Source organism: Cynocephalus volans, chromosome 1 (assembly GCF_027409185.1).
Source record: "Cynocephalus volans isolate mCynVol1 chromosome 1, mCynVol1.pri, whole genome shotgun sequence".
NCBI lineage: Eukaryota > Metazoa > Chordata > Mammalia > Dermoptera > Cynocephalidae > Cynocephalus > Cynocephalus volans.
The window spans coordinates 189,435,494-189,447,647 of record NC_084460.1 but is presented as its reverse complement, the minus strand read 5'-3'; the positions used below and the strand labels follow the sequence as shown (position 1 = coordinate 189,447,647).

The following is a 12,154-nucleotide window of genomic DNA, read 5'->3' as shown; positions in this document are numbered from 1 at the left end:
TGTGCCATCAGAATCGGCCCTCTTGCCTTGGATGGCTGCACAGTTGCTGCCTGGAGGGGCTTTTGAACATGCCACTCATCCCCCTCCATTTCTGTGAAGAGACGACCCATAAATCCCTCAATGGGGTGGATTGGGGGTCCCCGGGAGCCCCCTTTACAGGAGTGATTGCTTGCATCTGATGTGACAGAGGTCAGTTGCTAAAATCAATAAAGTGTGTGTCCTCATACAACATGGGCAGTTGTGTGTTTTTCCCTCCTCCCCGAAGCCCATGACCACCCCACATTTGGGCCATGGGTCCACTCATAGGAGCCAGACAGTACAGGCATGTTCTCAAATTCTGAGTTCAAGTCACCTGAAAGACAGCAACGTTCAAAAGCAGATGCCATCTGCCCTGCTCCCCTCTCCACACCAAGTGACACTCCCTCCCCATGGTGGACAGGCCTCTTGGCTGGGAAAGGGAGGGGCACAGAGCAGAGAAGACTTCAGCCACCTGCCCATGACTGTCCCCTGCTGTCCACGTTAAAGGTGAGCTGGGGAGAAACCCTGTTTGCTTGGGGAGTTGACAGCACCATGCACGGTGCTAGTGTCCTGGTGTGCAGCCCAGAACAGCAGGCCATGGAGAGAGGGGCCCTCAGAAGACCACCCCTAAGTGCTCTGAAGAACCAGCAGGTTTCTGTGGGCCCCAAGAGGGGCTCAGGGGTGTCTCAGATGTCATTTGTCCAACTCAGGGTTTAAGGCCTGGTTGAGGAGGCAAAGAGCAAAAAGATGCCTTGTGAAAAGCCCTCGGGACAGTGGGGGAGGACGAGGCTGCAGTCTCAGTGGACCACCAGCACTGGAGAGTCAAGTGGCACCAGTCAGACCAGCCAGGTCAGCATTGGGTGCCCCACTTGACCCCTGTGCCAGGCACAGACCGGATGAGGCCAGTAGGAGCAGAACAGCAGAGCCAGGCAGACCAGGAGGGGAAAAGATGGCACCTCCTTGAGGGGGCTGCAGGGACCGTACATCACCTCCCGCCAGCTTAGCTCACCCCAGCGAAGAAGAGACAAGCAAAAACCCTAAGAGGACTTTCAAACAGAAAGTGGCTGAACTTAAACCTGCACGGACTCATGAATCTCTCAGCTTGCCAGGGTTTATTCAAACCTACACCCGCCTCTTGTTCATTCAAATGTGAAAAAATTTATGGCCATCTGTGTAGCTAAATGGGCAAAGGCCTTGATGGATGCTTCACAGCATGAAGAGTTCATAAAGACGGGGGAGAAAGTTCCAGCTCACTAACGAAGAAACATAGGTACAGGCAGATTGGCCCACACAGAAACTAGCAGCTTAGAGCCCACAGCGAGGCCACAGCACAGTCCAGATGAAGGACAGACCTGCCACTGTGGTAGCCTCCAGGGCACGAGAACATCCAGGGCAGCCCGTGGACTGGCACAGCCAGGTGACATGTGGACGCATGTGCTCCGCAGGGCAACAGGCTAACCAACAGGTTCACTGTCCTTCGCATGTCCACACAGCTGTGGGTGTCCACACGGTCACACCTGCACCACCAGATGCAGAGGACGGGCTGAGTCAGAGAGGGTGGCTCCCTTCACGTTTGGAAGCGTGGTGTGCATGTCGATAAAGCGGCGACAGTTCTAAATGCACTGAGCCCCTGCAGATCTCAGGTGTGCCCCTCTTGATGGCCACAAACAAGACACGGACCTCGCTGCCATCATCTTGACTCAGGGACAGCTGCCTACTTCAAAGACACACATGAAGCCAGAGGGAGCTGCGGAGCGTTCCTCTGTGGCCCGGCAGACAGAACCCGACTGCCCCCTGGGGCATCCCATGGTGTCCATGGGGCATGGCGGGATGTAGGGCGGGAGGAACGTGCCCGGTGAGGCTGTCTGCATGGGACAGTGGGATAGAAAGTGCTGCCCGGGGTGGTGCTCCAGGAGTTCCTGAACATCGCATCCTCGTTTATACCAGACATCACAATGGTGGAAGTTTCTAGATATGCTCTCCCAGCAGGAAGGATGCACTTTCTGGCACTCTCTTCTGTGATATCTTGGTTCCCAGACAGCTCAATAGCCTCCTTCTTCTGAGGACACTGCCCCCTCCAGGCATCTCCCACCCACACCCAGGATGACCCATGGTCCTACATATTGCAGGGACCAGGCAAGCTTTGTGCACCATCGGTTTGGGGGTTTTCCCGCCACTGAAATTAGCACAGCCATCCCACATATGAGCCTCCTTCCTCCTGCAGCTGCCACAATGCCGGGACAGGAGCACAGCCACCTGCACGCCTGGCATTGGGCATTCCTCTGAGTGTGGTGGGCTCGGCCTGTGTCCAGTGAGGTCCAGCAATGCAGGATTCTCAGTGTGGACTCTTCCTTCCCAAGGAACCCAAATGAGACACAGTCCAAAGAGAGCCATGTGGGATGCACGGAGGAGGGGCTAGGCTAATCCTATGGCTTTGAGCAGACTCTGTTAGGGGCTGAATTGTGTCCCCTCAAAAAGGATAAGTTGGAGTCCTAACCCCTAGTGCATCTGAATGTGAGCTTATCTGGAAATAGGATCTCTGCAGATGTGATCAAAGTGAAGTCATTCGTGGGGTCCTGATCCAACGTGACTGGTGTCCTTATGAGAAGAGGAAATTTGGACACAGACATGCACGCACAGAGACAGAGGCAGACATCAAGTGAAGCATCTATAAACTGAAAACACCATGAGCCGGCTAACAGATCTGCAACATAACCAGCGCCACTTTAGACAAGCCCAAGTACAAAATGGCACCGCCCACCTCCTCCCCTCCCCCCTTCCCTTTACGAGAAACCTCCTGACTTAAACAGAAACCCCTTTTGCTTCCGCAAGGACGGAGTTCTCCACCCCAATCCATATTAGCATAATGACCCTCCTTGATGGTATCAGCCAGCCCTTGGTGCACTATATAAGCTCTACCCCCACACCTGGTGCTGTCCCCTTTTCAGGGCAGCCCCAGGCTGCCTGCCACTTTGAGCACAGCCCAGCAGATTTTCTTCCTTTAATAAAGCTTGAATGGTACCCTGCATCTCAGCTCACTTTCTTTTACCGGCAAGCCACCGGAAGCTGGGACAGGCCTGCAACAGACCCCTCACAGCCTCCGAATGGACCAACACTGCCCACGCCTTGGTCCAAATCAGCGTCCACTGTTCTAAGTGTGTGGTTCCTGCTGCGGCAGCCCCAGGGTATCAACAAACCCTCTGACTCCAGCCCCTAAAAAGGGTGGAGAGACCTAGAAAAGAGTGGCCAGGGGTAGGAAAAGTTTTCTTTGGAGACAGTCATGCCACATCCCCCTCTTGAGGGGAAAGGAGGATACTCCAAGGAGTGGCACAGAGACCTCTGCAGTGACAATGACCACAGCCTGGGTGTGATATGCCTGAGAAGTGAAGGGCAGAGCCTGTGCTGGATGTCCCAGGGAGGACAAGGGAGATGCTCCCTGACAGTCCTCAGGGCCATGCGTAGGCCCCACGGGAGAGAGGACCAGGGTCAGCTCAGGACCTGGTGGCAACCTCGGCAGAAAGAAGCACTGGCACCTTCTGCTGGGGCAGGGACTCCTCCCCAGGCTGTGAAGGGGAGGAAGGGGCTATGAGACAATCAGGCTGGGGAGGAGGAGCCCAGCTCAGCACTGTCCCTGCTCTGGGAGCTTGTCCCTCAGTCCCTTTCTCCTTGTCTCTCCTACTGCCCCTGGATGGGTCAGATCTGTGGCTAGAGACCAAGGAGGTGGCAGAGGCACCAGAATGTGAGACCGACATTGTGTGAGTGTCCTGTGGGTGCTGTGCCCAAGCACTGCACACCTGCTGGCTTCAAACGCAAGTTGGCCATCTCTAGCTGCGCAGGTCAGGAGTCTGAAGTGGGCCTCACAGGCTGACAGCAGGCTGCGGGCAGGGCTGGTTCCTTCTGGAAGCTTCACAGGAGCATGGTCTCTTCCAGCTCCTGAGGCCGCTCGTGCTTCTGGGCCCAGCCTCGACCCCCGCCCCCCGCCCGACCCCAGCAGAGTCGGGAGCACATCTGCCCTTGGCTTTTCTTCTCTGGCAAATCTCCCGCATCCCTCTGATAAAGCCTCGTGCGGACACCAGGCCCATGCGGATAATCCAGGATCATCTCCCATCTGCAAAGTCCCTTCTGCCAGAAAGGTGGCACATTCACAGGTTCTGGGGATTGGAACGTGGTCATCTGTGGGGACCATTCCTCAGCCAACCACAGAAGTTAACCACAACCCTCTTTTCTATCCAGTTAGAATCAGGAGGAACTGTGGATTTCAGTGGAGTTTAGTTTTAATTAACTACAGGGGGGCTGCATGTATTAACTGCTAAGCACAAGACCTATTTCATCTAAAAGGTCTCCAGTCAGAGAGCTAGTGGTTTGCCCTCAATCTGACCTCATAGATATAAGGGACAAAGTGGGACAGAAAGAAGGCACTGGGGGTCACGTCAGGCTGCTGGCCCAAGAGGCTGCCTTTGAGTGGTTGGTCCTGGGACTGACAGCCATCTGGCAACCTGCGCCTTCTCTGTAGAAAAGAAGTTTCCAGAGTCCTCAGGGAAATGACCTCCTGAGGACGCCACTGGAGATGCTGAGGGGAGGACACCACACTCTGGTAAGCATCCACTGCTGCTGTTTACTAGAGTCTTGCTCCTACGGCCGCGAGGCCCACTGACACAGCAGACAAAGTGGATGACCATGTGGACGACTTGGGCCAGGAGCCCCAGGGGACACCATGTGGGAGACCCTTGGCCTGGCTGGTTGGGAGTGAGGGGCCTGGCTGCAAAGGAGGCAGGTAGTCTAGTGAGGCCCAGAAGGTCTGCCTGGGATGGATGACATGTGGACTGCTGGCAGGAGGCCAGGGGCCCGCTGCTTCTGACTTCACATCTATGAGGGTCCTCAGAGGCCACAGGCTCAGTAGCAGATGAAGGAGCCACAGGTGACAGATCTGCACACACCAGGGTGATATAGGAGGGCTGGCAGGAGGGAATCACGCAGACTGCAGGCCTGTGGCTCATGGGCACACGCACAGCCACCAGGCAGAGACTGGGCATGCAGCAGGCCTGGCCTTAGCTCCATAGGCAGCACGGGGACTGGTAGCTGCAGGCCGGCTGGCAGGAGGCAGACACACAGGCTGGCACAGCAGAGTGACAGAAGAGGCCACCCGAATGCAGGAGCTCCCACAGCCCTGGGGTGGGCAGCAGGTGGGGTCACAGCACAGGGGCCAGGGCAGGCTCACGGGCCGCCCTAGGAGCAGCTGGTGTGACACATGATGGCAGGTGGCTGGTGGGGTTGGGGTGGAGGGTGGTGATGTATGGAGGCTGCTTTCCCGGGCCACCTTTATACCGGGGCCATGGGCATCCCGGCCACAGGCTACCCTGTTGTCTTCCTCGTGGTTGTTGGAGGCTTTTCCTCCACCTCCTACTCCTGTCGACCTTTCTGGAGTTTTCCTGGTGAAGATTCTCGGGTCTGGAAACTTCTTTTTGGCCGGAGGCTCCCTATGACTCAGCAGACTGTGTGTTTTCTGGAAACGGAGCCTCAGTTAGATGGGAAGGGGCCGTCAGTTGAGGCCAGGGGACCCCCCTCCCCTGTAAATATGCTGTCTGGTGTCCATACAAGCTAAGTCACACTCACCACACCACAGGGCCCCCATTTTGATGGAGAAGCTCAATTATCAACATGGTCTCCCCAAGGACAGAGAGCTAAGCTGCTGGGCCGTGCTGCTCCCTTCACCCCAGGCTGCACCCAGGGAACCCTCTGTGCCTCTGTGGGTCCTCCTGTGACTGCTATGGTGGACAGAGGGGGCTTCCCCACAAAGCCCTGGCACAAGTCAGACACCCCATTAGTGAAATCCACTCGAGGACTGAAGACCACTTTGGGTCTCACTTCTATACTCAGAACTCAGAAATCTCATGGACCCAGAGCCGGTCTGAAGCCACCTGTTGGGAATGACCCTAAGGCCTAGGACAAGCCTGGCCAGTCTACAAGTTCAGCCCTTTCATGGGCTCCCCCTTTGGCCCTGGCCACAGTGCAAAACTACACTTAAAATCAGAGAATGTGGGGAAGCCACATGTTCATATACGACCTGGTTACTAGGTAACTCATTCAAAAAGGTGAGCTGTCTTATAATCAGTGACCAGAGACAGAGAGCAAGGCCTGTACACCTAGTGGCTTCTTCACCATGCCTTCCTGTGGCAGGGCCCAGCTGGTCTCATTCCTGCCAGCCTGAAGGATGTCCTCCTGCATTCCTGCAGTGCAAGTGTGCTGGTGAGGAATGCTCTCAGCTTTGCTCTTCTGCACACGTTTTCATTTCATCCTCTGTTTTGGAGGATTTTATTTTCACAGGTGTGGAATTCTCGGTTGGCAAATTTTGTCTGACAGCATTTTAAAGATGTCCATTGTCTTTTGTCCACCATTGTTTCTGCTGAGAAGTCAGGGATTTTCTTATCCTTGTTCCTTTGTATGGAAAGTGTCTTTTTCTCCTGCTTATTTCAAGATTTTCTCTTTATTTTTGTTTTTTATCATCTTAATTATTATGTGCCCAGATATGGCTTTCTTTGTATTTATCCTGCTGGGATTTTCTGAGATTCTTGGCTCAGTAAGTTGTTTGGTTTTTTTTTTAAATCAAATTTGGGGATATTGTCCATTATTGCCTCAAAACTTGCTTATGGTTCTATGTCATTCTCTTCTTCTGTGGTTAAAATTACTTGTGTGTTAGACTGTTTGATATTGTTTCACATGCTCTCTCCATTTTTCTCAATTCTTCCTCCCTCTTCTTCAGATTGGATCATTTCTACTCATGTATCTTCATGTCACTGTCTCTTTTTCTATCAGGTGGCTCCCAACTCCTAACCCCAGCCCCAGCATGGGAGTGTAATGTTTGGTCCTTGGGTCCACATGATCTGAATCTATCCACCTGCTCCTGCACCCCAGCACCTAGAGTGTGGAATTTCCTACCTCCCAGGGGACACACCAGTTTCTGTAGCAGTGTCTTCACCCCTCTTTCCCCGTTACTATCAATCTTCTGAACTCATTTTCCTTTCTGGGACTCAGCCCTCTCTGGAATTATTTCATGCATTCACTGCTTCATTCACTTATAAATCCACTTCCCATGCTGGAAGGCTCATGAGGCCAGAACATCTCTGCTGCTAGCACACAGTATATATCTGTTGCATAAACAAATAAATTCTTGTATAGATTACTATATGGCAGGGGGTGGCTAACATTCTGCAAAGGGCAGATAGTAAGTATTTTAGGCTTTGTAAGTTACACAGTCTGTTTCATAACTTCTCTGCTTTAGAAACCATGGATAATACATAAACAAATGGGCATGCTGTGTTCCAATAAAACTTTATTTACAAAAACAGGCAGTGGGCCAAATTTGTCCCACAGACTATAGTTTGCCACCTATGCTTTAAAGTTTTCCTGTGCAAAATAAAAGCTCAAAATATATCATTGCCTCAAAGTCTTCATTGATTACATGAGATAAAAGAAAAACAGAATGAGTACTATAAATAGAGCCAGTGGTGCCGTGTGCATAACAATGGCCTGAAAAAAACAATACAAAACCCACAAAAAGTCAAACCAAAACATCCTGTTTACAGAAGAAAAAATTGGTCTCAAAACCAAAGTTATTTATTGTGGGGCACAACACAGGAAAGTGCATCCCAGGGAAATAACACAGGTATTGGGGAAACACAGTGTAAACAACACAAGAAGACAGCAGTTCTGCTTCCATGTTGTTTGGACACATGAGGCCCAGGTATAAAGTCCACCCAGGAGAGGAGCCTCCACACATCACCACCCTCCTCCCAACTCACACCCAGCCCCACACCACCATGTGTGACACCAGCTGTTCCTCAGGCTGCCAGTTAGCCTGCTGCATGTCCAGCCCCTGCCAGGCATCTTGCTGCAGGCCTGTGAGCTACAGGCCTGCCGTGTGTGTGCTGTGAGCTATAAGCCTGCTGTGTGCGTGGCCTTCTCCTGTAAGTCCTCCAGGTGCTGCCAGCCCTCCTGCCCCACCCTGGTCTGCAGACCTGTCTCCTGTGGCTCCCCTTCCTGCGGCTGACCATGAGTCTCCAGACCAGCTGCTCCTGGTACAGATGGGTCCACACCTGTACCCCTCTGGGAATAAGTCCTTGCTTCCCTCTAGTTTCTGCACATGGACAGATGGGAAGACTGCTCAACAAGCCCTCTAAGCTCTGGGGTGAAAATATGGCAGAATGATCACGTCCCTCCATGGCCCTGGCATCCCCCAGGGAAGTCCTGGATCTCAGGTCCTTCTGAGATTCCAGCAGGAAACCAAAGCCCATGTGTGCAAATAAAGCAGTTTTCCTTATGCAGCTTGTCTCTCTCTTTAATCTTTATATGTTTTTGAAGTTTTCTCCTTGAAAGTATATACCAATATTAAGGACAGCAGCCCCTCCTCAGAGAGCCTTCTTCTCATGGTTGAGCTGAAGTAGGGATCCCTGGTAGGGGGAGTGGCCTGACTGTGCTGTCCCCATGCCCACCTCCAGACTCACATTGTAGGTGGGGGAAGGGTACAATTAGAAAAGCCTTGAGGGATGAGTGGGAAATAGGCCTGGGCCCTAGAGATCCCAGCAATATCTTAGAGGATTGCTACAGCAGAGCAGGCAGGAAACTCTCAAACCACATCCAGCACAAACACAAAGCAGAATTTGGCCATGCCAGGGAGGAGGAGAAAGATGTCTGAGGAAGCCTCATTCTCCAAGCCCTGGGCACAGAGGCCCTGCCTAGGGCTGGCACTGGACCAGAAAACAGAGAACTCTCCTGCCTTCCAGCTCCAGCCTAGCAAGCGTAGCCCAGTAAGCAACAGCAGTCTACACTGGGGAAAGGCAAAAGTGTGTAGAAACCCTCTGCATGGCAGGCATGCAGGGGCATCTGAAAACCTAGGGTGGAGCAAAACCACTGAGTTCCTCAGCCCTCACCCCAAGCACAAACCTCTGGCAGCCCACTACAGTAGGAATTTGAAGTCTTTGGAACACTGAAGGTAACCACAGTAACAACAAAAACTAAGCCAAGGTCATTGTCTGATCACATGGATTCAATATTTCCTCCCTATCACACACACACTAATGACCAGACAAAAGAGACACATCCATTTCCAGGAGGAAAAATTGTTTATCTCAATTCCAGCTGTTTAATACATGATGTCTGATATTCAATCAGAAATTATAAGACATGCAAAAAAGCAAGGAAAAACCAATCCACTGTCAAAAGACACAGTAATCAACAAAACTGGACTCAAAAATGACCCAGGTGTTAAAGCTGTCTGACATAAACCTTAAAATAACTATGATTTATATGTTTAAAAATCAACTGTAAAACATGGACAGCATATATGAACAGACTGAGAATCTCAGCAGAGAGATGGAAACTATAAAAAGAATCAAATGGCTGTGGGGGAAGTCATAATACAATATCAAAGATAAATTCCTTCAGTGGGCTCATCAGTATTCCTGATACAGCAAAGTATGGCATCATTGAATTTGAAGATTGGTAAATAGAACTGTCCAAATTGAAACACAAAGAGAAAGATGGTGGGGAAAATAAACAAGAACAAAACTTCAAAGAGCTCTAATGCAATGTCAAAACATCATTTATGTATGTAGTTGAAGTCACAGAAAAAGGAGAGAGAGAGAGAGAAAGAGAGAGTAAAGCAGAAGAAATATCTGAAGAAGTAATAGCAAAGAAATTTTCTAAAAATAATGAAATACATAAAACCATATATCCTAAAAACTCAGAGAACCCCAAGTAGGATAAATATCACCCCCCTCTAAAAAAATGAGGGGATACATCACATTAAACCTATGACTGTCAAGAACCAAAGGTAAAGAGAAAATCTTGAAAGCATACAGATTTAAAAAACATATTCCATACAGAAGACAAAAATAAGAATTACATCAGATTTCCAATTAGAAGTTATGTAATCCAAAAGACCTCTTTAAAATGCTAAAATTGAGTAAAAAAGCAAGATCCAACTATGCTCTGCCTATCAGAATCCCCAATTTAAATATGAAAACATAGATAGGTTAAAAGTAAACAGATGGAAAAATATAGCACACAAACACTGATCAAATAAAGTTGGAATGGCTATATTAATATCAAACAAAGTAGATTCCAGAGCAAGAAATATTACCAGGAATAAAGAGGGATATTACATAATGATGATGGGGTCCATTCTCTAAGAAAATGTAGAAACCCTAAACACGTAAGCACCTAGCAACAAAGTTTCAAAACACGGCAGGAAAAACCTGGTAGAACTGAAAGGAGAAACAGACAAGCCACATCGATTCTTGAACTTGAGCTTCAACAGAACAAGTCCACAAAAATTAGTGAGGATGCAGAGGTCTGAACAGTACCTACAACCGCCTTGACCTAATGGATGTTTACAGAACACTCCACCCAACAATAACAGAATACGCATTCTTTTCAAGTGCACATATAATATTTACCAAAAAGACCATATTCTATGTCATAAAATAAACCTAAGCAAATTTAAAGGAATTGGAATAATATAACGTATGTTCTCTCACTACAATGAAATTAAATTAGACATTAATAAGAAAAGAATAGCTGAAAAAATCCTGTATATTTGAAAATTAGCCAGCATACTTCTAAATAATGCCTGGTTCAAAAAAGTCATTAGAGAAATTAGAAAGTATTTTGAATTAAATACAAATGAAAAGACTAAAGCAGTGTTTAGAGAGACAATTTTATCATTAAATGCTTATATTTGTAAAGAAGAAAGTTCTGAAATCAATTATCTGTTTGCACCTTAAACTAGAAAAGAAAAGCAAATTAAACTCAAAATAAGTAAGAGAAAGGGTATAATTTTAAAAAATAGCAAAAAACAGTGAAGTAGAAAATGAAAAACTATAGAAAAAATTAATAAAACCAAAAGGTGCTTCTTAAAGAAGAGCAATATAATTGGTAAACCTCTAGCCGGACTGATTAGGAAAGTTAAAAAGAAAGAGAAGACACAAAATGCCAATATTAGGAACGGAACAAGGGACATCATTACAGACCTTTCAGTCATTAAAACCTTATAAGGAAATGATTCAAACAACTTTAAACCAATAAATTTGATAACGTAGATAAAATAGGCAGATTCTTTAAAAGGCAAAACTACGAAAACTCACTTGAGAGAAATACATAACCTGAATAGTCCATATCTATTATTAAAGAAATTGAATTTTCAGTTAAAATGTCTTTCAACAAAGAAAACTTCAGGACCAAGTGGATTCACTGGCAAATTCTATCAAACATTTAGGGAAGAAATACTACCAATTCTACACAAACTTTTCCAGAAAAGAGAAGGAAAGGATGTCTTCCCAATTTATAAGGCCAGCGTAAACTTGACACCAAAATTAGACAAAAGCATTATAAGAAAGCTATACACTAATGTCGCTCGTGGGATAAAGGGCGGTGGGCTGGCCTGTCCTTGTAGCCAGTGGGCACTCCCACCTTGCCGCAGATGCTGTCTCCACTGTGGTGGCTCACACCTGGGATGCAGCACCCACGGGGGCTGCTGAGGCTAGCACAGGGCGAACTGGAGGCTGCTGCTCTCAACTCTCGAGGCTGCTCTCTTCTGATGACCAAGGTGCACGGGACCAGCCCTCACAGAGGGAAGCAGCACAACTTCTCATCTGAGCAGAAGGCCGACAGGCTCTCCAGCCATTCCCTGAGCACACCAGTGCAGGCCATCACCCACCGTCAGGCTGTGGTTCCCTTGGGAACAGGGAGCAGGACCCCAGGCCCTCCTCTTCCATGTGACACCACACTTGATGTGTCCCAAGCACCTCCGTGTAGGCCGTCCAGTGAGGATGTCAGATGACCCTGCAGGTCAGGGGCAGGCATGGCTGCAGCCAGGGCATGGAGCTGTCTCCTTCTGCTGTCCTCCTGTTTCTGGCCTTTTCTTTCGGTAGGTTGAGGCAGCGACGTCTCACATGCTTTTGGACTCACTGCATGCTGCCTCATCTCCTTTTCCTTATGTGAATGGGTCTAGGGTGGGCATGGGGGGTGGTTTGCATGGTCTAAGGTTCAGACCTTTCATCTGGACATTTTCCTAAATTAATAAGTTTGTCAGATTTTCATTTTGTTCCTTGGTTTCTCATGTTCTCAAACTGCTTCCTAA

At 48.9% G+C, this 12,154-nt stretch overlaps 1 protein-coding gene and 1 pseudogene across 1 annotated transcript in view; one reads left to right on the top strand and one right to left on the bottom strand.

Moving 5' to 3' along the window:
* The window catches only part of TSPEAR (thrombospondin type laminin G domain and EAR repeats), a 147,902-nt gene that overhangs the window by 107,293 nt on the left and 28,455 nt on the right, over positions 1-12,154 (bottom strand). The window lies entirely within an intron of this gene.
* Positions 7,836-8,065, top strand: LOC134387601 (keratin-associated protein 12-1-like; annotated as a pseudogene).